General features: G+C 34.6%; 1 protein-coding gene and 1 long non-coding RNA gene across 17 annotated transcripts in view; one reads left to right on the top strand and one right to left on the bottom strand.

Annotated features, from left to right (window-relative positions):
* Positions 1-27792, bottom strand: part of LOC309628712 (uncharacterized protein) — a 454132-nt gene that overhangs the window by 159087 nt on the left and 267253 nt on the right. For 10 of the 16 annotated variants that reach the window (XR_014244646.1, XR_014244647.1, XR_014244648.1 and 7 more), the window contains one exon: positions 979-1022. The gene's annotated coding sequence lies outside the window, so the exon portion shown is untranslated. Of the gene's footprint in view, positions 1-978; positions 20019-27792 lie in introns of all 16 variants that reach the window. The other 6 variants (XR_014244654.1, XR_014244655.1, XR_014244657.1 and 3 more) reach the window with 1 other exon arrangement.
* LOC309628719 overlaps positions 1-27792 on the top strand; it is a 76643-nt gene that overhangs the window by 11553 nt on the left and 37298 nt on the right. The gene's annotated exons all lie outside the window — the stretch shown is intronic.

Below are 27792 nucleotides of genomic sequence, written 5' to 3' on the forward strand. Positions count from 1 at the left end.
CATGAACAGTGAGCAAATGATAGTGTACAAACACAGCATAAGAGATCATCAGCTAAGGTAAAATAAATGCAACCTGCCTTGCCATCTTTGTGGCTCCTAGCCCACTATTGATTTTTATGTTATTATTGTTTTGTTTTTGTCTTATGTTTTTAATCTGTACCATTCTGCCTCTTTTAGGCATTGAGCGGTTTGTCTTGAATTAGAAAAGAGGTGCTAGAATGAAGGAGTGAGAGGTTGACCTACATCTGAACAATTTGCATATGATTTATCACAATTAAACAATTTGGTTTGAAATAGCTACAATTAAGCTATTATCAGAGAAGTATTTACTAGACTAGAAATTCTAAATTTATCTTCACATACATCCTAGCCAAGAAAAGGGCCACATTTTCTGGCACTCTTATTAAGAAAAGCTAATACTGAAGTAAATTCTTCCAGATTAATATTTATTTTACTGAATCACGATAGCTAATTATACTTATGGCTGCTTTGGTTGTTTCTTCAAAAATTACAGTTTGAAAATAAGAAGAAAGCTATGAAATTATGGTAGGCTAAAGAATCTCAGTTTCTAACAATATATTGCATATATTAGTATACCTAAGTATATATATTATATAATTATCTTCCTGATATATGGAAATAGTATATGGTAATATCAAACTACCCTAAAATTATGAAAAAGGTAATATAAAAATGTAAAATAATGAATAAATTCTATCTGCAGTAAAACATAAACTCTAAAAGATATAATAAACTGTAGTAATATGTAATAGTATGGAAGAAAAATTCAGACTGATGATTAAACACTATGTGTTGGATGATTTCAAGTTTAACAGGTAAGTAGACATAATATTTTTCAGGTTTTCAGTATAAGCAACATCAATTCTATCTATATCTAACAAGGGGAGTGAAGTATTAAAACATAGCTAAAACAAATACAACATATTTTATAACCAAAAAAAGGGTTCTTTTCCCTACCTTGAGGCACGTGAATGGTTCTCTGATTAACCTTCAAGGATACCCTAAAAAACAAATGGAAAATAGATGACATAGAGGATAATAAAATAGCAGGATTGTTTTAGCATTATTATTAACATTAAGTGTTAGTGGTCTGTTTGCTGGGGGTTAGTCTATTTACCATGGCAAGGCATCAATTGTTCCATCCACAAATGATTCTGGCAACACTGAAGGGCACACAAGTATTAGAATAAAATATATATGTGGATTGAGCACTTTCTGCTGTCTGTAGTACGTGGACATTGTGATTAAGACTCTTGTTGTTCACAACTATTAGCCAATTTAGAAATTTTACTATTGACAGTTGGTAAAGGTGAAAAGAAAAATGTAAAGTCATGCCATATTACTAAAATGAAGCAAAACAACAAAAAAATTTACAAACACTTCTAGATTTAATAACACCTTTTTATATCATTAAAAATACAGGTACTAACATTGTAGTCCATTTTGTGGATATGATCAGAAGATTTCAGCTTGGAGTGAAATCAAGTCCTAGGTTCCAGAGTTTTAAGAGAGTTATTACCTGGCATAGGGAATTACTGTAAGGATATTCTAGTGCTCTTCATTAGAAAAGAATTAATCTTAGAACTAGGAGGTAATTTAAAAATCAACTGGTCCAACATCCTCACTTTGCAAAACAAAGCAAGATCCCATAGCTAGCTCATGGCAGAACTAAGCGTAGAATTTCCATCTCCCAGCCCCATTGTTATCCCACAGCATTAAGTTACTTAATTCTTTGTAACGTCCAAGATTGGAAAGGAGTAGAGGGAGTGGAATTGTGTATTCTGCTGTGGATAAGTTCCATCTTCTTGATGAAGCTTCATACTTCTACCTGCATAAATGACCTATAGCATCAACATTTATTGTATCTACCTCATTCAAAACTCCATTCCTTCGTGAAGGCAGATACAGTCCTCCCTTGGTATCTACAGGGGATTGGTTCTACCCCTTCGCCATGGATTCCCAAATCCCTGCATGCTCAAGTCCCTTATATAAAATGGTGCAGTATTTGCATATAACACATACACATCCTCCTATATACTTTAAATTTTTCCTTCCTGTTTACTGAGATATAATTGACATATAGCACTACATAGGTTTAAGGTATACAGCATAATGATTTGATTTATGTACATTATGAAATGATTTCCACAATATGTTTAGTGAACAGCCATCATTTCATATAGACACAAAATAAAAAAATAGAAAAAAATTTTTTTCCCTTGTGATGAGAACTCTTAGGATTTACTCTCTTAATAACTTGCATATATAACACACAGCAGTGTTAATTATATTTATCAGGTTGTACATTACATCCCTAGTACTTATTTATCTTATAACTGGAAGTTTGACCTTTTGACTGCCTTCCTCTAATTTCCCCTCCCTAAACCCCCCACCTCTGGTAACCATAAATCTGATCTCTTTTTCTATGAGTTTGTTTGCTTGTCTGTTTTGAAGTATAATTGACCTACAGCACTACACTAGTTCCTGGTACACAGCAAAGTGATTTATATGTCTATACATTTCAAAATGATCACCATGATAAGTCTAGTTATCATCTGTCACCACACAAAGATATTACATAGTTATTGACTATATTCCCCCCACAGTCCATTTTATACCTGTGACTCATTTATTTTGTATCCGGAAGTCTGTACCTCTTAATCTCCCTCACCTATTTCTCTCCTTCTGTATACTTTAAATCATCTCTAGATCATTAGAATACCTAACACAATGTAAATGCTATGTAAATAGTTGTAAATACAACATAAATGCTACATAAATAGTTGTCTACATAGGAAATTCAAGTTTTGCTTTTTGGAACTTTCTAGAATTTTTCTTTTTTTTTTGACTACTTTCCCAACCATGGTTGGTTGAATCCATGGATGCAGACCCGTGGATACGGAGAATCACTGTACCAAAGAGTTAAATGGCAGGGTTCTAGTCTTAAACTACTTACAAATCAGAGAAAGTAGGAAAAAAAAAAAAAATCAAGGAAAAAAGCAAGAGCTACAAAGCTGACAAAAGCAGTCATTAACACTACAAGCAGGGTATGAGAGAAACCGCACAGTAGTTACTTCACATAAAATCTGTTTTCTGGGCAGCTTTCAAAGAAAGTCTAACACTGCTCTTTAACAAATGCTTCCCCTTTCTAGGCTGATCTGTATTATTGTAGGCAGTAATGAAATCATCTGCTTTCCAGCTAGACTTCTTTAAAAAAAATACTTATATATTTACAATCATTTGTGATTCTTAATTAATAAAATATAATTTTTGTAACAATAACAATGGTTTATTAAACCATTTCTTGTAAATGCTTTCAAAAGATGGACTGCAACCCCTGGCCCAGTTCGCATTGCTATTAACAGTGACCTCTATGTTTTCAGAAAGCGCAATAACAAAGTCAACATTACATAAGCATAGAGTCCGCCCCTGCACTATCAAGGCCTAGAATTTCAAGAGACTGGGAATTGAGCAAGCAGCAATGCAATAGCTGTTGGGATGTTTTCTTGTGCTATAATCTCAGGCACAGCTTGTGTGTGCCCTGCTGGAAGCTCACAGTATCAGTGTAAGATGCCGCTCCCCTTGCTGGACAAACTCAATGATTAATCCATGTTTCCTTTGCAGAATGTCAAAGGATGAGTGTCATAAGTTTAAAAGTTATATCGGATATAAAAAAAACATTAAATAAAAAGTGTTTCCAAAATGTGAAATTTAAACATTTGGAGAGTTTGAAGTGTATCTAGCCAAAGCAGCTAGTGTCCCTAAGAAGATAAAGCATTATTAAGTAATAAGATGTATTTGTTGGATTTTATTGCTCCAGTTTTTCAATTCTGCTTAAATCATGTAGAAAGAATTCTGAGAAAAAAATTTTTTTTGTGAGCCAAAGTTTAAGCAACTTAACCCAAACATATTTAAGAGAAATAAAGTCACAGAAGGAATTACAAGGAAATATGGTCTTTGAAATTTCAGTAATCATTAAAGTATAAAATGTTTCTACATTTTTCTATAAGAAGCTATATGATTATAGTTCAGCACTCTTACAGATATATAAATATAAATACACACACAGTATTGTGGATGGACACAATTATATTGTACACAAGCAAATATGGTTAAACACTGAAATACATACTTCTAATCCATTATGTATTTTATGTTCTCAAATATCCTTGACTAGAGATTAGAGTTTTGGCTTTTTAAATATCTCTAATATCAGGGTTATGGTAAATAAACATGAATACAAGTTTCAAAGTGGCATACGTGTTACAAATCACTGCCAATTTAAGGCAAGATTACCATAGTGTGCAAGGCAAGATTTTGTAGACAGTTGGAGAAGGACTAAGAAGTAAATGTCAAATTACTATTTTTAATACAAAGTTAATTAGAAACTCTCTTGTTCTCTGCTCTCCTCTTCCACTGAGGAGACTACTGCTTATTAAAGATGCTACCAAAAGCACTTAAAAGATATCCTGTTTTAGAAAAATGCAGTCTGAACAACCAAGAGAATTTAAAATATTGTATAAAATATTATCTAAGCTTTCATTCCCAAAGGGTTTAGTTCTTTCATTAGAATAGGATGCCACAAATGTATATTTCACAAAGAAAGTTGCTCAATGCATTTGAAGAAGAGCAAATTTAGACCTTAGCATTTCTAAAAAAGTACATAGGAACAACCAACTTTATAATGTGTACACTTTACACCTCTTACACAAAATACGCATGCTTCTTATAATGAACATATAGAGAATTATACTTCACATATTTATTAAAATAGAATTTGATAGTATAGTATTACCTGTAAGTCAACTGGGTTAAAAGCTTTTTGATTGTCTAGATAAGTCTTCTTATTTTACAGATATATAAATGAATTAAGATGTACACTACAATATTTACAATAATTAATAATAATTATTTAATAATAATTATTGTTTAGGAATAGTGGACATGAAAGCATTCACATTTTGAGCTTTGAGGTTCACTTCCAGGTCCTCTTCATATTATATGATGTCTACTAGTAGTATATTTTTACTTGAAAACCCCTGTTCTTCTATATGGTCAACATAGAAGAATAACACAAGATTAAAAAATAAATCTCCATTTTAAAATACTAAATTTCTGACATTATTTGTAAAGCATAAATTTTTGTTCATAAGAAATAAATGTATTGTTTCTGCCTAGCCTTTTACACGACTTATTTTCTCTTCTATACACTATAATTGGAATAACCCAATTCTACACGTTGAATCCAAGTCCACAGTAGGGTGAGGGTTATTGTTAGTCTCTTGGGTTTGGTCTCTTTAATAATATCAATAAGTTGTGGTTTAATTAATGGCTCACAGATCCTTCTCACAAAAGGGTGTAAGACCCAGCGCTTTTATAGTATTATAACCACCTTCACTCCCTAACAGTAAGAAGGTCTAAATCATTATAAGCCCACTCCTGACTTTTCAAAACCTGCAGCTTCCTTGCATGGTGATAGCATGGTTTAAGAATAGTTCCAACAGTAACTTCATGGTCAAGGATGGCTCTAGAAGTATTCTTAAGTAAGCTGTAAGAACCAGGCTGCGGTCTTGTCAGTTGATCTGGGAAAAGCAGTGGTGCCATCCCAATGACAGATTGTCAGATTGTCATGTTGGATACCTTTCTGCAGTAAAAATCTCCATGCACGGAAAATGTGCTGCATTTAAAAAATCACACAGTTCTAGGATGCATAATTTTTAGCTATACTTATTATATACATGACGAAGTAAGTTTAATATCATTTATTAAAATGGACATACACACTCTCTTTAAATGTATTTTCTTGTGCAATAAATTAAATGCACAGTATTTTATTCCTAAAATATCCCAACTTTTATTTTGGGAAATACAAAATAATTAGTAATTTTAATTAAGGGAAGGTTACATCCAAAATAATAAATTCCTGTTTGCACAGAGTTTATATACTACCCAAAATAATAAACTAATTTATACATAAATATGGAACATAACAGATGGCTATAAATGCTATGAAGATAAAGAAAGCAGGGAAATGGGAAAGTGAGGAGCTGGTGTTAAGATTTTAGATAAGGTGGGAAGATTAGGAAGATCAGGAAGGAAAAGAACAAAAAGAAGAAACCACACTGACTCCTGGAGGCTATCAGCTATCACCTAGCTATTACGGTATTAGAAACGTTTGGGCCTGAGATTTTCCTTCATGTCACCATGTGATCTTGCTGTAAAATGGGATAACAAATACACTTTTCAAATTTTTGCAACACATAATTGATTGCAAAAATATTATAGATAAATATCTGAAAAGAACACAGTGATTAAAGAAAATGCACCAGAAAGGAAATTAATGAGCTTCATTTAGCTTTGGACACCATCCTAGGTCATTTACACATATTAGTTAAAACTCATAATTATTATTTCCATTTATGGATAAAGAAATGGATACTTAAGAGGATTAAATGACTTCCTAACCTCGGAAAGACTGTAAGGGGCAAAGGCAGGGTTTTGATCTGGGTCCCTGTCGCTCCAAAGCCCAATTCCTGCAGCCCCACCTTACTGACCCTCTGAAGATGAAACACAAGGCTCCATCAACCATCAGGTCAACTCTCTCAATCTTTAATATCTAGTATAATAACTTTAATGCTTTATGTTTCTGCCATATGTTAAAATTCTTTAAAGCATGTTCCCTAATTACTTACTGCCACTCTTACAAAAGTTATGAAGTAGGTGTTATCCAGGAAAGTGAAGACAAAACAGTTATATGATCCTTATGTAACTTCAGCTAATTGCTACTGAGAAAGATGGCATTAAATCTTAAGTTAGCAGACTCTGAATCCGTTTGTTTTTCTACTGTATCATACCGCTTTAAACTTTGAGTTAGAAAAGTGAGGCAAAGGCTTTCCAAACTGGAGATGCAATTCTGTTTTTTTTTTTTGTTTTTTTTCCTTGAGGTTGAACCTATGCAGTAACAAATATAAAAGAATTGAAAATCAAGTTCCCTCATTTTCTGATTTTAGCATTCTCACTCTCTTTCATAAATAAGCTTATTTTACCTTTTGTTTTGTTCCCTGGCCACATTCAAACAAATCAACTTAATCAATTCTAATTTGGCAACATAAAAAGTTATACGTCAGACTTGATGCAATTCCACCAATGCTTTGGCATTTGCATAAAAATATGTATGATTCAGTTAATTGTTTATATTACCCATGATTATCTTAAAAGCAAATGTCATTATTAGCTATACATTTTTTTTCCCTCAGAATTCATCTATAGATATTATAGTCTGGGCACAATTATTTTTTTCATAGTATGACAACTGAATTTTAGATGTTCCAAAGATTAAGATTTAATAGTCTCCCAAGTTCCAGAAAGAAACTGCTCTTGTTTTATGATGAATATAAGGTAGCTTATTCTATATGGTGTCAATTTGAGTTACTTAGATAAAATCTTAGTTGCCAATAAATTTATGCCTCAGTCAGTAAATCACTTGAGATGATGGAGTAACTTGGTAGCCCTGTTTTGTACACAACTAAAGAGAATGGATCAAGGACCAAGTTTGACTAACACCAACATGAGCTCCGTGGCAAACAACGAACCTCATTTGTCTTGAGAGGTGTATTAGTTAACTTTTGTGGAAAATAATAAAACACCAGAGGAATGATGTAAATCATTGGGAAATACCAAAGTCAGAGGCAAGTGCTCAAGAGACCTTAAACCAATTTTTGGAATTGTTTGGCATCCTTCCATATACTCATATATTTTCATCAAGAGTTCACCTTTATCACTTCTTCCAGGTCTTCAGTAGTAGTGAATCACTTAGAGTATGTTCCTTAGACAGAAGACATACCCTACCTCCAAAATACTAAAAGTTTATTCTTCACTGATACTTGAATTTTAAATCCCCTTTTTGGAAAAATCTGTAAAGTTCCAATCCTCAAATGACACTCCAAAGGGGTGATTTTTTTAAACATCTTTATTGGAGTATAATTGCTTTACAATGGTGTGTTAGTTTCTGCTGTATAACAAAGTGAATCAGCTGTACATATACATATATATTTGTTTTAGCAAGGAACATGCCCCTCACATGGTTCTTCTGTCCTTTGCCCAGGACTTCTTAATCTTGAAATATTTGAAGCCTCCAATTTAGAAAAAGATCATAAACATTGCACGGATACAACAGAAAACTGGTAAAATGGCATATAGGAAGATACTTGATTACACAAAAACAAATTTTTTCTCCACAATAAATGAATTAGTGAGTTACCACAATTCTCAAAGCCATTGAAATCAAGGTGATTGCCCAACCTTTGTCAAAGATGGTAACACGCAGGTTGCTGAAGGTGCAGAACATGCAGTTTACTGGGAGATCTCAAACTATCTAGCCAGTGAGTTCATCTACAGATGATAGCAAAAATTTCACCTATGTCTATACTTCAAGTTCTTTAAGTATAAAGACCTATCACCTATTCTCCCCATATGTAGCAAATGGTAGATGCCAGTTTAAAATTTCTTGACTAAATGGAAATTCTTAACTTCTTCAAAACATAGATCCAATCTTGTTACTCCTACTCAGGCTTAAATGTCTTCCCATTGGTCTTAGAATAAAAACCAACATTCTCAACAGAGTCTACAAGGGCCTGCTGGTTTAGCACCCACCCACTTCTCCAGGCTTGTCGCACATGAAACTCCTACCATACTGTTGGTGCTAACCTAGATTCTTCCAGGACCTTGCAGACACCAGCCTCCCTCTCACAGACTAAAAACATATACATTATATAATGACTTTTTTAATACTTCAAAATACAAATGTACAGAATTATCAAGAATTATAAAATAGGCTCTAAATCTCCAACCCAGATTAAATAGGCATTACCATTTTGCCAAAGTCATCTTTTTATCTAGCTCTTGAAATTAATAAAACAGGGCATAGCTCACTATCTCTCTTCATTCAGGGATCTGCTAAGAAAAGTCTTCCCTTACCACCCAATCTGAAATGGCATCCCTCCCTAACTGTTCCATCTTCCTGTTTTGCTTCATTTTTCATAGCATTTATTACTACCTAACATATATTTATTTGCTAAAATGTTTATTATCTGTTCCCCTGTTTAGAATGTAAGCTAAATAAATATCTTATTGTAGCCAAAGGTCTACCCAACATATTTCATTTCCCCTCCATACCACCTCAGATACCAGTAACAGTCTGAGGTCAGTGGGTGTGCTTTCTATGTGTGGCTTTTAACTTTTATAAGAATGTGTGTCTTCATAACAAAGATATCGCATAGCTCCCTTCCCTTTCTGTTTGACCAGTTAACATTTATCCGTCCTCCAAATGTCCACTGATGTGTTACTTCCTCAGACAGGCTTCCCCAACTACCCTGTTTATTCCTCTGCACTCCTTCTTCTCAGCAATTGTGACAGTTAACATTTCACTTTTGTTTGTGTGAATACTGAATGATCTGCCTCTCTCTGCCACTAAACTGTAAGCTCTGTGAGGTGGGGTCAATTCTTTGTTTTGCTTATCATCCGTGGCATGTAGTAAGTGCTCAGGAAACACTAGGGAATGAATGAATTGGGCTACAACATCATTCAGAGGAAATGATTCCTATCTGTACTCCCACACATAGAAACACATACTTATGAAAGCCCAGAATCAGTCATTTCCTTGGCCAGATTTTCCTTCTCCATTTTCCTGCAAATGAAGTTGGTTTGCCTAGCTAACTTGAAACAAGGATAAGAAGGGCACTATTTCTATTTGTCATACAGATATTTTTCCCTGCAATTTTTTATGATATGTCTGGAGAGCCTCCCATTCATCTCTGTGAACTGGCCAGTGCACATACTGTCTCATATTTTAAGACAATTTTATTTCAACACATTCCAAATCTAGGAGTCACCAGATAATATTCAGACACCAAAGAGAAAACTACTTTGTACTATTTACTGATGTTTTGGTGAATCAAGTGGAAATATTTCATATAGCTGTCTCATGATTCTCAAAACATTCCATGTAAAATATGAGATCCAGTTCACCTAAGTTCCAGCTTGAAAGCTCATGTACTATTGGATCAAATTACACAGCATTTGTATTTTGAAACTGACCCTTTTTTTCCCTCTGTCTCTTTCTTCTCACATTCTTTAGCATGTGCACACACACACACCTTGATCAAGAATTTAGACTCAGACAATATGGAAATACTATATTAGCATATAATCATTTCTGTTTAGTTTTACAAAAGAAACATACAAGTAAAATTCAAGAAAACAAAATTTTTTGACTGAGGACTCTAAAAATCTATTGCCACATTAAAATGGATTTTAAGAGAAATTTTCTCCAGGCTATATAGAGCTCTTATAGCTAATTTCACTGAAGGCAAAGTTATATCTTCAGCTTATGACTAAAAAGACCACAAAAGTAGTATGAATTATGTTACAAAAACTACCTTGAAACACTTCTATTAGATGTTCTGCAACCATATAAAGGCAAAGCATGTTTATGAGATGAATAAATAGTACTTACATTGTACCGATAATCAAGTCAATATGTATTCTTTTAAATATGGGCAAAGACAAATAAATACGAAATATATATAACTTTGATGTATGATATATAATAATAATTCATGACAAAACCCCAAAATTTAGATATTTAGAAGCAATTTGCAAAAAAACAAAAGTTTGTTTTCTCTGAAGTCATTAATGCAGTGATCATTTAAATATACATTTTTATGGAAAATGTACTTAGTGTTTCTGGCATTTAGACAGATGTCTAAAACTCTAATTCCTATAGCAACCTGACAACATGAATTAATTATGTGGACTGGGGTGGACGGTATGAGGCTGGAGAGTACATGTCAGAAGTTGATGACTTTTGCTGTAAAAAAGATGAAAACCTCTCCTATATATACCTACTTTTCCCCATTTGCAGCAATACTTTTAAAATTAATTAATTCATCTTATATAGTGTTTGATTATGTGCTAGTTACTGTTTAAGTTGTCCCCAGATTGCAAAGAGTAATAATAAAACTGCGTTTCTGTTTCAAGACTCCTATCATCTGGACAAACACATAATTGGAAAAAAATGATAATCAAGAAAATAAGAGCAATGACAGACAGTGATAGAAATATGCACAGGATATTATAGGAACACAGATTAGAGTCATCGTCTCTCACTGGAGTCAGGACGAGGGTACGGACTAGGCTGGCTCTACAAGGACAGGTAAGAATTAACCGGAATTGAAATTGGCAAAAGGTTGGAGGTGTGAAGAGAAAGCCTCCAGACACAGAGGTCAGCATAAGCAAAAGCCCAGAAAGAAGAAACAGTATGGTTAAGAAAAAAAAGACTATCATCACTGAAGCGTTACATAGAATATGAGGCAGGGAGTGAGTGGAGATGAAATTGGAGAATTTGACAAACGCCAGATCATGGATGAACTTGTGTTGTACAAAGGCGTTTATCCTAATCAATATGGCAAGTGAATTTACTCTTATTGCCAAAGCTTTTATGACGTAACTGGGTGGCTTGGTTTCTGTTTTGAGAAGGATTCTGGATGAATATTAGGATTTATTAAATTTGAATATTTTAGTTACTAAAATTTCCATAGTTGCAACGGAGTCATGGTATTGATGGCATATTTGCTATTCCTGTTATACATAGTTGATGCCCTTCAGTGTATGTGAGGGGTAATATGTTAAGATTTTTATTTAACTGTAGATTGCTCAGGCAAGAATTGGAATGGTGAAACAAATTAAGAGGGTTTTGTAACAGTTCAAAAGAGGGATGATGAGAGCCCTAAACCAGAGCAGTGGGAATACACAGGGAGAGGAAGGAAAGTTTCAAGAAATATTTAAGAATTCCCTGGCAGTCCAGTGGTTAGGACTCCACGCTCTCACTGCTTAGGGCCTGGGTTTAATCCCTGGTCAGGGAACTAAAATCCCACAAGCTGTTTGACACAGCCAAAAAAAAAAAAGAAAGAAATATTTAGAAGGCCATATTAGGAGGGGTCAGGTATGGGAGATGATGTTGAAGGAGTCACAGGTGACTTAAATTTCAGCTTGGAAACTGGTTCATTCCGATGCCATCACCTTGGACAGCAGGTGTTAGAGTTACAGCAGATTTGAAGAGGAAATGCTGAGATGTGGCTTCGAAATTTAAGATACTGGTAGAGCCACCTAGAGGGCAGTGAATATGTGACTCAGGTGAAAAGTCATTTCGTTGGAGATAAAAATTGGGGAAACTCCTACTAGTAAGAGTTGAAATTATGAGAATCAGTTTGCTCACCTAGAAACACTATGTAGAGTGTAGGGAGAAGAAATTCAAGAATGATAGATAATAGTGTTCCTGGACATAGAGAGGAGGAAAAGTGAAAAATTAGAAGGGGAAGAATGGGGAGAGTCACAGAAGTCAATAAAGTTTCAAACAGCATGGTGGTCCAAGTCAAATGCATCAAGAAGTCCAATAAAGTAAGAACTACATGTGCCCCTTGGATCTGCAACTAAACCTCATCAGGTGTTCATAATAGCAGAGTAGTTTTAGTAGCATTATAAAGGCAGAAATTATATTTTAAAATTACCCGATAAAGTTTTTCTTATGTTTATTGAATAAATAAAAGCAAGGTTATGATTTCTTCCTTGTACATATAACATAAAAATGAAATACTAATTCAAAAATAGGTCATTTCTATATTATTTTAAATATATAGAAGGATGAATCACATTTTAATTAAAATACATGTGAGCTTCAGGATGCCTATAATCTAATGGGTTAGACACTAGATATAAAGGTGCTCTATAAGGGAAAACTATTATGCATTTATTTGTTATTTATACCTATTGTTATTTCCTTCATTATCAGTGCCTTTTGCAAATATTTCTCTAAATTATTATTTCTCAAAGAAGCATACAGGATTTATTAATCTATATTACTTAAAAAGGAATCTTTTAAAATAAATTAGTAGTTGGAGATATTTTACACTATAAGATATTCTCTTTGAAATATTATTTAAACATGGGCAAAACATGTAGGGCTTTGCTTTTGTGATAAAGCGTTAATCATAAGTAAAAATGTGGGAAGAAACCTAGGACAAGTTAGGTTAGTCTACATCCGAAAATCATAGGGTGGTACGTCACTGTCCTAAAGAATGGAGTCTCTTAACATTCTGTCCAGTAGAGAACTCTCCAAATATTAGGGACCCTCATAGCATGACTGTGAGAAGAAAACCCTAGATTGGTGATTTCTAATCCACAAAGTACACAGGACTTACCCGGGAGTCTTTTCAAAATATACATGCCAAGGCTCCACTCTAGACCTACTGAAGCAGAATATCCAGGAATGGGTCCAAGGCACGTGCATTCTGAAAGGTCCCCAGGGTGATTCTGATGCTCAGATGGGGATAAGAATTACTGTCCTACATGGGAGTGAGGATTGCTCAGCCCACAGATCATGGCCCCCATTCTTGATTTAGTCTACTTCAATAAATGTCATGATGTAGACACAATCACTCCTGAAGTTCCTTCATCCACCAGAAAAATGAAATTTTCATCTGTACTAGAAAAGCTTCAAGGTGGGCAATAGATTGATATGGGTTTTCCACTGCTCCACTGGGGCATGGAAAGAGACCCCAGGAATACCTCTGCTAGGTTTTAGGTACTTTTTCTAAAATTTCAGTTTATGACTCCCTAAGTTCTTCAGTTACATCAATGTTAAAAGGGTAGTACACTCAGATTAAAAAAAAAAAAAAAAAATTACACAATTTTACAAGTTGAACTTGGAGTAATTGAATTTTGTTAATATTTGTTAATCAGCTATTTAGATGTATAATACAATTGTACAAACTATACAAAAGTATATTGTAACACAATTTCAAAAATAAGAATATTGGATATCACATGCATGATTTGATGTAAAATGGCTAAGGGGACTTTCCTGGAGGTCCAGTGGTTGAGACCCTGTGCTTCTGCTGCAGGGGACTCTGGTTCCATCCCTGGTCGGGGAAATAAGATCCTGCACACCACGGCCAAAAATAAATAAATAGAATTTTTTTTTTAATGGCTAAAATATTTAAATGGTTTGTTAATTATGCCTGCTTTTTAGCTACACTCTCCCTTTTTCAAATAGAATGGAACCTGAAATGAGTAGAGATAAACACACCCAGCTGCATGCCCCCTAGCTTCTCCTTCCCTTCCTCACTTACACTCCCCATGTATTCCCAGACGTCCCTTTGCCTTCAGATGCAGAGGGCTACTACTGTACCCTTAGGAGCAGTGACTGGCAAAAATGTGTGTGTGTACATGTATGCACACAGTAGGGCACATTTTCCTTCTTGATGAAGGAAAGCTGCAGCAGTTCAGGTAATCATAGATGGGATGAACTGCTTAGAATATATTATTACAGAGAGAGAGAGTGCAAGCTTGTAATATGTTGGTGCTTTTGCTGATCCACAATATGTTCTAAGATTTTCACAAATGTAATCACTATCAATATTATTTTTACCATGCTTAATTCACAAACTGTTTAATCCTTTCCCCACCGGTAAAGGAGAAATAAAAATATTTATAATGTAGGCATCATTAAGAAATGATAGACAAGGAGCTGGGAGAGCTGGTAAAGGGTAGACACTGCCTCATCCAGGCAGTCAGAGCACATCACCCGATACAGTAATGTTCCACTTTTTTGGTTGGATGCAAATGGTAGGAATAGACAGTTGTGCAGCTTTTTTGAAATATCCATCCTATTTCTGCTCTAGCATCCTACCCACACCCTCAAGAACTACCACTCTAAGGAACCCAATCCCTCCCAGAGTTATCTGTTCTCACACATAAAATTGTCTAAGTCATTAAATGATTCTTGTCTGGTGTTCTTGATCTAGACCACAATTCTGAGGACTTTGAAAACAGAAATCAGCAAAGATGAAAATGATAGGCCGAGAATATTTTAGACTTCTTTGATGAAAAAAAGGGTTGGATTTACTTAAACGTGTATAATGTGTTCTCCAATGAGAGCAGAATGAAAAGAAACTGTATGAAATTTCAGGAGGAACAATTCAGGTTTTACATAAAAAGTGATCGAGACTTGCAACTAGATTTTAAATATCTATAAGCCCATTCTCATTGGTTTTATCAATGGAACCATCCTCTTGCTTGCTTTGATTCCACACTCATTAGCCTCCTTTCAGCTTCTTAACATAAACTACTTCCTCTAAGCCCAGACTTTTGAATATGCTATTCACTTTTTCAGGTAGTCAGTCACAACCAATTCATTTACCCAACAGATATTTACTAAGTGCCGTGACCCTCTGTATCCCCGGGTTCTGCATCTGTGGGTTCAACCAACTGCAGACTGCAAAGTATGCTTACGATTCTGAGTTGGCTGAATCCATGGATGCAGAATCAGCCCACGCAGAACCCGTGGATACGGGGGTGACTAAGGGACCTAAACATCCGTGGATTTTGGTATCCGTGGTAGATCTTGAAACCAATCTCCGGTGGATACTGAGGGACGTCTGTACCTATTACATGACAGGCATGTTTCTAGGCACTGGGCTTATGTCAGTGTGAAAAACAGGAGCACCCCTGCCATCATGGGCTTATATTCTATAAAGAGTGGTGGAATTACTTCAGGATTTCCCAACCTCAGCACAATGGGCATTTTGACCTAGATATTTCTTTATTGTGGGGTCCTATACTATGTGTTGTAGGATGTTAAGCGGTATCCGTGGCCTCTACCCATTACATGACAGTAGCACTCCCTCAGCTGGGACAACTCAAAAAATCTCCAGACACTGCCACTTGTCTCCTGGGAGGAGCAAAATCACCCTCAGTTGAGAAGCACTGGGTTACTTAGTTGCAACTGTTATAGTTGTGATTTTATATTTATTGTAGTAATTATTAGAATACTGTCTTCTCCCACAAGATGATACCTTCCCCACAGAACACACAGTATCTGTTTTTCTTCTCAACATATCTCTAGCTTTTGGGGCAATGACTAGTATATAGTAGGTACTAAATAAATACTTGTCTGAATGATTCAACCAATACTCAAGTAGCTCTCTTTTCTTAAATCTGAGTTAGACATTCTTATGTTTCATTAGCTCTTTCTGCTTACCCGTCAGCATACTTATACCGCGTTATAATTGCCTCCCTCTTTGGTCTGTCCCATCTCTCTCTCATCCACCATACTGAACAGTCCTTAAGGGCTGAGAATGTGTCACATCCATCTTCACATCCTCACTTCCTAGCACAGTACTTGACAGATAAATACCTAATGACTGGATGAATAAGTAGCAACACTAATAATTACTAAGTATTCAGCAAGGGGTAGGCATCAAGCTAGTTCATTTCTGCTATACATATCCCCTTTCACCAATACATGAAATTTGGGAAAAAATGATATCTCCATTCTCACAGAGCAGGAACCTTAGAGATTAAATAACTGGCCCTAGGCATAATGCGGTACACTTAGAATCTGAACTTCCTAGATTTTATTCTAAAACCCAAAGCATTACCCTGACTACACAGGGAGAAATTTCTTGGCTTTGTCTATGAGAACCAGTGAGTGAGTTAGGAAATGGCAAATTAAGAACAACCCAATATTTTTCAAATCAGAGATGAATAACATTTCAAATCACTATCTGGACCCAAATAGCTTAAGAAGAAATAAACAAATCACTTTGTAGATGAGATGATGTCCTGTTACCTAGGTGTTTTGGGGTGGCCAGAATTTTATTTGAAACTGAATATATAGTGCATGAACACTGACAATGAAATATCAATTTGGTCAAAATTAAATTTTTTAGCCAAATTTATGTTTGTTTAGCTAATAATATTCCTGCCATGTAGCACTTTATTGTGGACTCAATAGTAAGTTTTCAATATAAAAATAGTTTTTTAATCTTAAGACATTTGTTTTTATTCCTCTTTAGCAGACTTAGATTTTAAGAAATAACATGGTTTTGGAATCCAGTGCTCAATAAACCATTAAAAAGCTCACACATTACACTCTAATCATTAATTTAGAAGTAGTTTTCTCATTATTTTGTCCACAATTGCAGTTTTTCTAGTGACAGATTTTATAATTATTTTTAATATGCCTTCACCTCTCCACCAGCTACTGATTAAAATAATAAATGTGTATATCAGACAAAATTTTTATCAATTTTATAAGAGAAGAAAAGACAAGAAATAACACAATTTCTGTCTACAGGAAATTTATTAAAAGGTAGAATTTAAAACATACTTGACTTTTTGAACATTAGAAGAAAATTATCACAGAACAAAGCAGGTAATATAACAGCAATGACAATGTCTCAAATGTGGGCTTCATCACTTTTAGAGCATACTCATTTACTTCCTACCAAACCCTCACAATTCTGGAAGGTAGGTTTGGTAACAATTATTATTTTACATGTTGGTGCTGAGAAATCTGAGATTTATATGATTTGAAACAGATTTCCAAGTTCACTGAGAGTGTAAATGGACTAACTTGAAGCAATTCACATCTGAATGTTGGTTCCAACCTAACATATTACTAGACCTGCTGCTTACTTAAATAGATGACTACATAGATGGTAACGAAGAAAAATGGGAAGACTTAAGGGTTATTAGGTTAACATTCTATTCAAGTTCCAGCCTTAAGATGTTGTTGTACATTTTTGGTATTTATTCATATTCTTTTTTCTTGAAATATAAGCATTCAATTCCATGACTGGTTTTGAAATTACTAAATAATGCTTGTTCTTAATTATTACATGGTATAAGTTTGACAATTTTATTTGACAAAAATCAATGATTCTTTTGAAAAGTAACTCATGCTTCCCACCAGAAATGCGTTTATAAAACTAAAGTTCTTCTAACTTAAGGTCATACCCTTCCTCTTCTGAAGGGAGGGTTTTTTCATGTTATGATAGTAAATTTTACTGCAATCTACCCATTGCTCCGGTTTCATCCACTTTTTATTAAGTGATTATCTGCACAAATTGTTTCAACTATTTTCACTGCCTGGAGCAGAGGTTTTCAACTTGAATCTGCTCAGCATGCAACAGAGGGCAAATTTATCTTGAGAGTTTTCTCCCATTAGAAAGTGGTGCCAGTACTGCCTAGTTATAAAGCCAGGACTTAACGTAAGTTCCTGGTCTCTGAACTTCCAAAGGCCTTTGTATACCTTATCACTCATTTAGCATTCATGTATGTAAGAGTTTAATAAATTGGTTAAGTTTTCAAGGATTTAATACTATTTCTCAACATAAAATATAAGCCGTCAAGGTTAGAAATCTTGTTATGTGTCCTTTCTTTGTAACAAGACTGAGTGCTAATGAATGTAGTTGGTGCTCAGTAAATATTTGTTAAGAAGATTAGCCAATTTGACCATAAACTGATTTAGCCAAAATAAGCTTAAACTATCCCACTTAAGATCAGAACCAGAATGAAAATGATCAAAGCACTGCATTGTTTGCTACAAGTGGGGTTCAGTTTAATTCAAATCACTAAAACAAACCTAATAAATTCAACTCAAATAGAATGGAATCCAAATAAGTATTTACCAAAACATACTACCTTAGGACATAAGAGAAACAGTGAGATGGAAAATGAGAGTCTGAGATTCTCACAACATCCAGTTCCCCCTGAATGTGCTTGGCAGCAACAATGGCAGGATGGAATTCCATCCAGGGCAATTCTATTCAAGGAAGAGCTCCCCACTAATATCCCTTTAACAGCCTTTGCAAAAATTATGAGAAAAATGATGTTTGATTTTATTCTCACCCTAAATTCAAACAAAACACTTCTCTCTTTGTTCTCTTTTCTTGTTTGGGAAGGAGAATTAGAGGAAAATGTTGACAGAAAGAAAAAAAGATTTGAAGTCAGGAAAAAATAAGTATTGTATCATTCTTTTAAGTTCTCATGTTCCCTTAACTTGTTTACATGCATGCATGCGTGTGCACACACACAATATAGTCATTTGATATATATGTATATATATCATTGATACATATTTGATAAACATTGCCAAAATATTGCTTTGAGCATTGTCTGAGTTATAGGCTAGGTAAGTGGAAAATATATGAATCTACTCAAAACATTTAAGACTGCAAAAAGGTCTTTTTATTGATGATTTAATATCTAATATTCCAACCTCTGTATCTTCTCCAATAGTGGAAATACAGAAACAGATATTATGAAAGAGTGCATAATACCCAAATTTTGTATTTATCATGTGCTTAATATACGTTTACTTTCTCTTTAAGTATTGATTAAATTGTTTCAAGAATTAGTTTGCATTCCAACACTAATGGTAAGCAAAATGGGGAAACATTATGGCCAAAAAAAAAAAAAAAAAGCTCTCTTGAAATTAAATTTAGAGCTTAGATTAGCCAGTTAAATGCAAATAACTTATTTATATATAGACATATAGATATAGATATCTGAATATCTAGATATGCTTTGTATTCTAAGAATAATTACATATACACAGGTTATATAACTAGTATACACTGAATCAGCTACTTCCAGAATTTTTGTTTTGTATTCTGAAAAAAATGGAAATAAAAGCATTACAAAACAGAACCCCCAAGAGGAGTCTTCATTGGTTATTTTGTTCAAATCCTTACTTTAGAAATGAAGAAACTGGGATCCAGTTTGACTTCTTTTTGAAATCTGAAATATAAATCACTTTGTGGATTCCATTTCTAATAAGTGAAGAGTCCTGTTGGCAATTCTCTAAAAGTGGTATTATTTACAGCACCCATTTCACTGAAAGGGATGTCCTTTGTCTATCTGGCAACTTGTTTTCCAGAGTCATAAGGTTTCACCGGTGTTCACCCCTGTCTGTAGTTTCTGCTTTGTTGCTGTGCCTGTTCTTCAAAGGCTTGCTCAAATGCTACTCCTTCTTAATGATGTCTTCTTTGGTCATCCCAGCTGGAAGTGATGTTTACCTCCTCTGATCCACTAGAGCAATTATCACATCCTGTCTTGTAATTCAACATGGCACAGTGGAAGTGAGTGGATGGACTCTGGAGTTAAGCAGATAGGAGTTTGAATTTTGGTTTTGCTGCTTACAAGCAAACAAAACATGGGCTCAGTCAGCTTCTCTGAGCCATAGTTACGGACAAGTGTAACTACCTTGACTGTATTTGTTTTTACCCTTCCTGCAATATGGTAACCAAACATATTAATCAGCTAGATAAGTTTTAAATCAATATGTCATATATACTTACCAAATATTTACTAAATATCTTGAACATGCCAAACCCCAACTAGACTTCTTCGAAATTTGAAAGTCACATGGTCGTTTGTATAACTGTATTTCTTATCTCCCTAACAAGAATATTCACATCTTCAAAACAGGGACTATAGATATTATCATATATTATTTTATGTTGCATAGTGCTACAGTATGTCAAGTATTTGACAAATAGTTGAAAAAATGAGTGAGATCTAATTGATTATTGCTCTTATTGGTAAGTTGATTGGCAAGTTGTCAGAAAGTGTTATAAACTGATGAATAGCTAAGTACTCACTCTACACAAGAATAAACTATTTTTGTTGCTAATGTTATCTATCTAAAAATGAAAAATAGATTTGTTCTCTAGATGTAATGAATATATACCTTTTCACCAAGAAATATACATTTGGTTCGTTAATATATTTCACAGGAAGTTTTATTAAATGAAATTAAGCTTTTATTAAAATTTCTACATGGATTGAATGGTTGACAATATAAACATATCTGAGCCCTCTGCAAAATTTGTTCAATCAATGGGAGAAAACATGATTTCTACTTATTAAATATATCTATGAGTTATTTTTCTCATAGCAGCATATTATAACTCCTTCAACACCCAAAGCCATCAAATAACTATGGATAAATTACAAATGTCTGCCAGAGCATGGCACAATGCTTCACAAACACTCACACCCTACAGCTATAAAGCAGTATAGTCAACATAAGCAAATCCAGCTTTAGTTTATTCTCTAAAAGGTTAATGCTCAAAGAATCCTTTGTTTTATGACAAGTGTAACGTGAGGACCCTCCAACCCTGATTTATCATTGCTCCTTTTTTTTTTTCTCTTTCTTTCCTCACGTTATTTTTTAAGTGCTTGCGATCCACATTGGATAAAAAAGACATTTGAGGTCGAGAACTGTGGAGATTCAGGGTGGGAGGGATGGGGCTATTTTGAACCTTGTGACAGTGAGGTTTCGCTCACTAAGGAGCTCTCTGTGGGTTTCTGGCATTGTAAGCGTTTTGTCTGCTTGCAGGCGAGCAGCTGATGGACGGGGAAAACGTTCATTGATTTGTAGTGCCGGCACTGCAGCCAACCAGCGCTAGAATGAGGTGGCACCATCATGAATCTCTCAACTATGCATATTTATATGCAGCTGCTGTACTTTTAAACCTCCAGTGAATACAAAGTACTTGTGTGGCCACCAGCTCACACAATGCGGTCCTGCCGCATGCTCTGATTTCACTACTGTATGGAAGAATAGACTTGGGGGGGCTCGGTGGGATACAGAAAGGAGAGGTAAGCATGGAGAGAGAAAAGACTCCTGCACAATTCCTTTTTCTTAGATAGTCAAGAGAATGAAATGAATGTGGGAACAAGTAGGGGACATTCTAATAAATGCATTATGTGCTTGAATCTCAAGTTTTAAAATTGATTAATGGAAATGAAATCCTTTTAAAGATGGTGTTTTCAGCGAGCAAGGCTTTGAGACTACATGATAATGATGTGGTTAAAATATGCTGGCACCATTGAAATCATCATAGCACTGAGCTGCACGCATGAGAAAGTCCCTCCCTTGGGGAAACCATAGCTTCATATAGAGAAATAGATGAGATGCTATACTTGGGTGGGGGTAGGGAGGGGTGAGGAGGAAAGGAGAAATAAAGAATCTTTAATAGCACTGGAAAGAAAATTTAAGTGAAGTGAAAATATGACATTATGAAAAAACACAGTTGAAAGAGAATTCATTTTAGAATAGATAATGGAGCAGGAGGGGTGGTTCCGAAGCATGAAAGCTATAGGGTGACGTTTGAGAGCTGAAAGCTTAGAAGGAATGAGGAAGTATAATGTGAGCAGGAAAATGAAATTAAAGGAATAAAAGAAACAAAGAGAAAGGAATTGTCCAAGTGAGAATCCTCTCTTACAAGGAACATAAAATACTTACTTGAGATATGCACCCATATATTTAGAATTATAGATTCTAAATAGTTTTATAGAAATGTTGTAATTGTATTAGACTGCAAAGTTTGAGGCACAGTACGTTTGTAAGGTTGGAGATTTTTAGACTTGATCGGTAAATTTCATTTTCCCAGCATTAGAAAGAAAGAATTAAAGAGATAAGAGAGGAATGGGGGAAACTGAAAATCATACAGAACCAACACCTACTAGGAAATCATTCTCATTCTTAAAGTTCTGAAGGCCAAATTCAGGTAAATGCTATCGACAACGATAGTCCCACAGAGCATCTGCCAGTTCATTTTATTATAAGATTAGGGCTCAGCTCCAATATAAGCTGTATCAAAGCAACATCAAATGAAAAGTCAAATTCAATATCTGGGTACAGTTTGATTCCATTATCAAAAATAAGCTTTATGCTTTTCCATGTAGAGTTAAAGCACTAATTCATCCCAAATTGCAGCTGCTCTTTTGACGAGAACATAAAATGGCCTTCTTCCAAATAATTCTTTCTGAGTTTTCTAGGCAGGGTATCAAACCTTATCTCCCATGGGTCTAGAGAAGATGGATTGAATCTTGAAAGTTACAATGCCAGGGCATATTCAATGTTGGTATTATATTCTAGTATTTAGCCTTTATTAAACATGCCCAGATTTTTAAAACAGTACACGAAACCTCAACGTTGATTAGGAGTTTCTCTCATCTGGCACAGAAACACCCTACAATACAGTAACATTAGATTCTGGGCTAGCAATGTACTCCACCCAGTGGTGTGTCAGAGTAAAAATGCCTTTATAAAGGCTAAATCTGACCTAATTTCCTTCTATGTTTCAGTCCCTAGGGTGGTAAAATGTTAGATAAGTACACGAAATGTAACATGAACTTTACTCTTCATAATGACGAAATAGGAAGGCACATTATCTTTTTTGAAAAGATCATGTTTTCCAACTTTTCAACTAAAAACAAGTAAAATCTTTAATGCAGCTTTCACAGAGGATTATAAATAACCAATGTGTGTTTATATATTACACTGATAAAAGTGACACTCTCTGAGGTCTTATAAGAAAGCGCTAAGTTGTTATGATTTACACTGATAAATGATAAACACCATTTTCCTGATGGAGAAACCAAATCTTAATGCTAAGCAAACAAGCAAACAAAAAAGGCAAGGCAAACCACTGATGACTACTAGAATGCATGGAGAATGGGCTCCGCAGACTAACTCTGCTATCTGGTTTACTTATCTAACCAGAACATCTGGCCCAATCCTGTTGAAATATCTAAAACTCTGTTCATTTATGCCCTTGTCCTAGTTGGCAGAGAATAGATGAAGTAAATGGAATCTTTCCTTTGTGATTTATCTTTATGATGAACAAAGATTATTAGACATCAGATATTGTGACTTGGATGGACAACGTTCTCAGATTAGGTCTCCTCCAGGAAATTACATGGAAAAAATTCTGGTGATCATTCGCTTCTTACAAAAATTGAGCAGAAATAAAAACTAAATTAGAGTTTGGATGTCTAATACTGGGTTGGAATTTTCCCCTATTAAACATGGAGGCATATGAAAGCCCATGTTTCCATTTAACAGATGAAGAGAATGTAGGAAAAAATGCTTCAGGCTATATGGCTAGCCAACATTTTAGAGTTTAAACAAAAATTCAGATAATATTAATGAAATAAATACATGGTGGGAAGCAACTCTGGCTTATGTCAAAAGACAATTTATTATTCTTATTCTAAATTTGCCATCAAACAGATACTTGATATTAAGCAAGTCACAATACTTTTGAACCAAAATTTCTTTACATATTAAAAACTATACCACTAAAACTAGCTAACATTGCCAAGGAAGAAGAAGATTAATAATTCCTAACTTTGTTTACATTATGAAACTTTGGAGAACCTGATGAAATCCATGAACGCCTCCCTAGTAAAAGGTACATATCCATAGACCCACAATGCTTTGCCTATAATTTTAAGATTTCAAGAATCCCCTGAAAGGTATTCATAGACTTATACAGAGGCTATGAACTTCATGTAAAAAAGCTGTGAATAATGATTTATTAATTTGTATATCTCAACTAATAGACTAAATCATTTATTTCTGTCCTCAAGTCTCAAGCAAGATATCTGGCCCAGAGCTGGTACTCAATAAATTTGGGGCATATAAATGTTTTCTGAAAGGTTTTTTTTTTGTTGTTGTTGTTTTATTAAAGCTCTGAGCTAAGGACTTTAAAATCACAATTTGTCTGAACAACTTGAGTTAAAATGAAAAGTAGAAACCAGGAGCCACATTTAATTTACCTAATTCAATGAACGTTCAGACTTTCCTGCAGTGCAATTAGACAAAAAGAGAACATTGGAAAAAAATAGTCATGTGTATGGAAATGTGGAGTAGGTGGCATCTTTACTGAATTTTATATTGTCATCTCTTTAGTTTTTATATAATGAAAGTTTCATAATCTTCCCATTGCAAAAAATACTATATAATTACTCTATCATCAGCTCATGGAATACAAAAGAGTTTTTCTTATGCAACTCTCAAAGGCAATGTAGAATCCTTATAGCCATTGTTCATTAAATAATTGTCTCATGCGTTGCATATGAAATCATCTGTAGTATCACATTTACAGCTATACCAATGTGACTCTCATCAAACACACAGTCCTGTTCACTGCAGCAAAGTAGAAAACCAGATACAATCAAAGCCCCTTATAAAGAAGTTCACAATTACATTGGACCCAGTTATACCCAGGGTCAAATGATGTCCCCAAGTACAGTATAATATTATTACTATTATCCAGAAAGCCCAAAGAGTTGGCACTACTCTTGTAGCATTGTATCATGATTACATTGCATGATCAAGGCAGATTTTCAAAGATTTAGCTTAACCAAGGAGAGAAAACATTTGTAGAAATGAGTATAAATTATGGATAAGTCTAACCTTGGAGAAGTTACCTAGTTTTTCTGAGAGTGGCTTCTGCTTACACAAAATGCCCAAGATAACAGTAGTTGTGTAACTGTAAAGTGTATAGCAATGTGTCTGCTACAAAGCAAATATTGAAAACATGGTAACTGCAACATTACTATTCTTAGCATCGTTATTACAATCACACAACTAATTAAGCATTATCACAGCAGAACTTAATCACTAAAATTTTCCTTTCTTCTTTTGGTAAAATTAAAAACTCTAAAACAATCTTTCTAACAGACATTGCTTATTGTAAATCTGGAACATCTATTAACCAAACTAATGTCTCAAGAATAATTCTTACATGACCAAATTTTGTTGCAAAGTTGCTTAAAATCTTATATAATACCTTCTTGCCTACAATGTTTGTTTCTAAAAGAAGTGATGGGGATAAAAGTCACTATCAGGGGGCCTTTGCACCAAGAACATTGTTTAAAACAATTGGTCCCTTAAATACTGTATAAAATGTGTATATTATTAGTATAACTATAGTGTCTACTTTCTTTGAACCAGGATCTGATGACAATGATCTTATCTCAAATCAACAATTGTGCAAATAATTGTTTACTACTTGTAACTACTAAACAATATACCAGGGCATTTCTGACACATTCAAAACTCTGAAATAAATGCAATTTTGTTTGCGTATATCACTGAAAGTATTGCATGTATCAGTGGAAGGCATCTGTTGAATAGCCAAACATCTGTATGTCAATGGATATTTAAATATTCTTGGAGATGCATGAGTACCTCTTAAGTAAAATAATTGTATTGATTCTGCTTTAGTCTTATTTATAGTCAAGAACTGTAATAAAATAGTGGTTGGACACCTCGTTATCTTTCAAAAGATGGAAAGATCTTGTAGTTTTTCTTTTGTTTAATACTAACATCTGTTATGTATGACTCTCTTATGGTATTTTTCATCTTTTGAGTTAGAGTAAAAACTGACAAAATTTGCTTTAACTTCAATGAATTGAGGTGCTTCCATTGCAAAATAACAATTTTGCTGATGATTCCTCCATGGAGTTACTTTGGAAGATATAGGAATATTAGCAGAGGATGGATTCAGGAGATAGAAACATTATCAGAGGCTATAAAATGACTCACTGATAAACTCACACTCTGCCCTGCTCCAGGGCAATCATAATTTGGTCATTTTTCAAATTAGTTGAATTCTCCTGACTTTTGCTTTGCCTCCAATAGCAGAAAGTGAGGAACCCTGAAATAAGGACAAAGGTAGCTTTATGTGTTTACACATATTATGAAGGGAAATCAAAGACTACATTTATATCTATATTGAAAATCGGTTTGGTAGAGAAATCTTGGCCTGGAAAATGAAGACAGGCTTGAACTTTTTTCCCAGCCTCCAGTCATCTCAGAGATTCACACTGACGGCCGGAGGCAGAGCATTCCCTCTCTGTCTCTATTTCAACGCTTTCACAATAATTTTGTGAAAATGACTGTCAGTGTGCAATATGTAAACACACAGTATCAGTCTTAAAGGATATATGAATAAGCTCTGAATTACTACACTGCATCTATCTTGCAATCGAAGGAGATGATAAGTAATTCACCTACCAGCTTAACAGAGAAACTACCAGCCAAATGCAATGTAGTCAGTTATATAACCTATTCTTTTCCTTTGTACTTTGTAGAGAATTGCAGAGATTCACTGCTTATTTTGTCAGTTTGGACGAGACTTCAGTCTAACAATTCAGTTGAAATTGAGCCTGAGGCTTTAGCAAAACAACTAAAAACTCAGAACAAAGACTTTACAGAATATTGCCCTACCTGACTTTATGAAGTGATGTTAGTTGTTTCGAAGTCCAGGAAAACCCCAAACGATTAGAGCTTGGCTTCTAATATTTCTGTTGCTTGAATGAGCTCAATGGTCATAGTTTTGTGGTATAATTTTCCAAATAATCTCTTTTCATGTTCCTTCTTTGTATTATTTCTTATCACTCACAGTCTTTACTAAGTGCCCAGATACCTATGGTGTACAAAGTTTTTCCTATCTTTTTTATGGTGAACAAATTTGTTAAATAATCACATCCTTCAGCTTTATTTAAGGTTGTTAGTTCAGACGCTAGTACAGTTCCTCTGACTTTTTTGTCTGGGAAGATAAGAGTAACAGATTTAAGGAAATTTTTATATTTTATCCAGGAGTGTCTTAATACTGCCTATTGCCAACCTAAGTATGTTTTAAATGGTTGAATATGTGTCATGATGCCAAAGGTCCAGAAGGGGGACATTTACCAACAAAGCAACATAATAGATTTGAATGCATCTGAATATCAAAGTGAGTTAGTGAGGAATTAAATATTGCTTAAGAGGAACCCTTGAAAAATGAGAGGACTACATCAGTGGTTCCCCTATGTAGTTCCAGATTTTCTGTTTCTGGGTCTTAGGCCACATCCAGATATGCTGAACCAAAATTCCATTGGTAGGGCATATGCATCTACGTGACAAGCTCTTAACATGATGCACAGTCAAGTTTGGGAACCACAGGGCTAACTTTCATGAAATGTCAATAGTTTAATGGTCTAAAGTATTCAATGCTAAATATTACAATTTAAAAACTCTATTTTTGAGACAAAGTGTTTCATGATATACACAGACAATTCTCATTG

The sequence above is a fragment of the Balaenoptera borealis genome (genome assembly GCF_965194805.1).
Source record: "Balaenoptera borealis genome assembly, chromosome: 5".
Lineage (NCBI taxonomy): Eukaryota > Metazoa > Chordata > Mammalia > Artiodactyla > Balaenopteridae > Balaenoptera > Balaenoptera borealis.